The following is a 3,094-nucleotide window of genomic DNA, read 5'->3' as shown; positions in this document are numbered from 1 at the left end:
GGAAGGCTGTCTTTGGCACATCCTCCTCGAGCACTCGTAACTGGTGATATCCGGATCTCAGATCAATCTTGGAAAAATAGTTCGCCCCTTGCAGTTGGTCGAATAGATCATCTATGCGTGGCAGAGGATAACGATTTTTGATCGTCAATTTGTTGAGTTCTCTGTAGTCAATACACATACGGAATGATCCGTCTTTCTTCTTAACGAACAAGACCGGTGCTCCCCAAGGAGAGAAACTTGGTCTTATAAAGCCCTTGCTGAGCAGTTCGTTAAGTTGACCAGAGAGTTCTTGCATCTCGGCTGGTGCTAAACGGTAGGGCGACTTGGCTACTGGGGTAGCTCCTGGGACTAAGTCGATTCTGAACTTGACTTGTCGTTGCGGAGGTAATCCGGGTAGCTCTTCTGGGAAAATGTCGGGGAAGTCGCTCACTACTGGGAGGTTCTTTAGTTCCTTCGTTTCTAGGTTCGTGTCGACGACGTGAGCAAGGAATGCGTGGTATTCTTTGCGCAGATATTTCTGTGCTTGAATACTAGATATTATGCGAAGACTCGCACCAGGTTTGTCGCCATAGACTATAAGAGTTTCGTTAGACGGGAGGTTTAGACGGACTGCTTTCTCGTAGCACATGATGTCGGCGCGATGAAGACTTAACCAATCCATGCCGATAATAACGTCGAAACTTTTTATTGAGACCGGCATAAGGTCGATTGGGAATGAATGGTTATCTAAGGTTGGAAGAAAACCTAAATATATGCTATTAGTACTTTCAGTTTTCCCATTGGCCATTTTTACTGTGAATTGTTCATTAAGTGCGTGAGGTTGTTGCTTAAGCCTGCGAGCAAATTTGTGGTTTACAAAGCTTCGCTCCGCTCCACTATCGAACAGAATGCATGCATAGGAGGTATCAAGGAGGAACGTACCAGTCACCACTGTCGGGTTAGCAACTGCTTCCCTGTGGCCTATAGCTAGTACCCTCCCTGCTCCTCCAGTATTCCTCGCCTTGGGGCAGTCCCTTTTAAAGTGGCCTGTTTCGCCACATCCATAGCAAGTTGGGCTCGCGCCTGAGCCAGGAACTTGGGAGATCAGTTGTGCCGGGAACTTACAGAATCGGACGGTGTGTCCTTTTCTGTTGCAGTTAGAACACTGCATTTCACGGCAGGCGCCGTTGTGGTGGAAGTTGCATTTGTTGCACTTCGGCAAACTTCCAGCATACTGCTTCCCCGGAGCAGTAACAGCAGTTGGGGTTACTGCAGCATGTACTGCCACAATTTGCTGTTTCTTTGAAGCTCGCTGCTTCTTCTTCTCATCCCAAAACTTCCGCTTAGTGCCAGTGGGTTTGGAGGGTTCTGGGATGGCTAGGGTGGTTGTGGTTGCAGGGGTCTTGACTCCATGGTCAATGAGTCTTTGTGCCAAACGCTTGGCACTGTCGAAGGTAGCGGGGTTCGATGCTAAGACATTCCCCTGGTACGGAGGCATTAGTCCCCATATGTACCGTTCGATCTTTTTCCCTTTAGTGGGAACCATATTGGGGCATAGGGCCACCAGTTCGCTAAATCGGGCAGTGTAAGCGATCACATCGGTGCCCTTCATGGTCAGATTCCAGAGTTCATGTTCTAACTTCTGGACTTCGCCCCTCGGGCAGTATTCCTTAGTCATGAGGTCCTTCATCGTTGCCCAGCCCATGTCGTTAGCCACGACGAGAGTTAGGGCTTTGACGTGGCCGTTCCACCACGTTAGGGCTTTACCCTCAAAGGTTCATGCGGCATATTTCACTTTGCACGCAGCAGAGCATGAACAGATTTCGAAGACTGATTCAGTCTTCTCGAACCATTGCGAGAGGGCAATGACTCCGCCGGTGCCATAGAAAGGCTTCGGCTTGCAGTTTGTGAAATCCTTGTAAGAGCACTCCCTTGAGCGCACAGGGATTTCGATCGGAATAGATTCCACAGGGGTTCCACCTCTGCTGGCATCTGATGAGTGATACTGAGCCATGGCAGTTGCCACTGCTGCAGCTACGGCAGCATTCAGGGCTGCAGTATCGATGACCGGAGGCGGTGGAGGCGGTGGAGGTGCAGGAGTATTCCTATTCCTGGGAGATTTGCGAGGAGGCATCTTTCAGCTATAAGTTTATAAAGATAAGAAAGATGGTAAGAATCAATTTGCAAGCAACGTGAGAGTGACACATGGACTAACTAACCATAGCCCAACAGTTGAATGAGTGTTTGAAATCACAATAAGAAATATTAGTAGGAATACACAAGTGTACAAAATTTTCCCACAGATTAGATAGATTTCAACGGTACGGGTATTACTGATGTAATAAGTTCAAGGAAAATCGACCTAATAGTGGGTCTTACATCATACCAAAAGGATAAGACTGACAGTCCTAGATTCCTAATTAATGTATCGAAAGTTAGGAATATTTTACAGACAAGTGCTACTTAGAGCACATAAGTTCAAGGCTATGCCTAAATCAAAAGACAGAGATGTACTAGACATCATCTAATGGCGATGCGAATTCCTTGGGCGAGCCCTGAGGTCGGACACTTGGCGAAACACCTCTTGAAGGTGTCGGTCTTGAGCTCTCTGACAAGATCGAAGTTCTAAGACTTCAGCACGGGAGGCAGCCAGCTGTTGCTGCAGAGTTTCGTTGGTTCTCTGGGTCCGTTCCATGTCTTCTTCAATACGGCGGATGTGGACTGTGTTGACACCTGAATTGGCATCAATCTCCATGACCCGGTCGATGGCTGCTCGACCTTGCTCGACATTACGAGCTATTCTGCGGATGATTACCGGCAGAGCTCTGTCAGCAGAGCCTCCATCGCTGATGTTGTAAAAGGTTCGGTCCCCAAAGTATGGTAAGGGCTGACCCTGCTCATCACTCCAGCGATTTAAGTCGTTTGCCCACATGGGAGTAGGGCCTGGAAACGCTGGTCGAGTGTTGTTGTTCGGGGCTTGACCTACAAGCGGTAGGTTGTTGACTTCAGGCTCAGAGTCAGATCCATCAGAAAAGCCTTCTGCGAGGTGATCATCCAAAGGGATTGGATGCTCATCTTCAGGCTCTTCATCGATCCACCCGACATTGCCGTCATT

The sequence above is a fragment of the Lactuca sativa genome, chromosome 1 (assembly GCF_002870075.4).
Source record: "Lactuca sativa cultivar Salinas chromosome 1, Lsat_Salinas_v11, whole genome shotgun sequence".
NCBI classification, from domain to species: domain Eukaryota; kingdom Viridiplantae; phylum Streptophyta; class Magnoliopsida; order Asterales; family Asteraceae; genus Lactuca; species Lactuca sativa.
Note: the sequence above shows the minus strand (reverse complement) of the source record.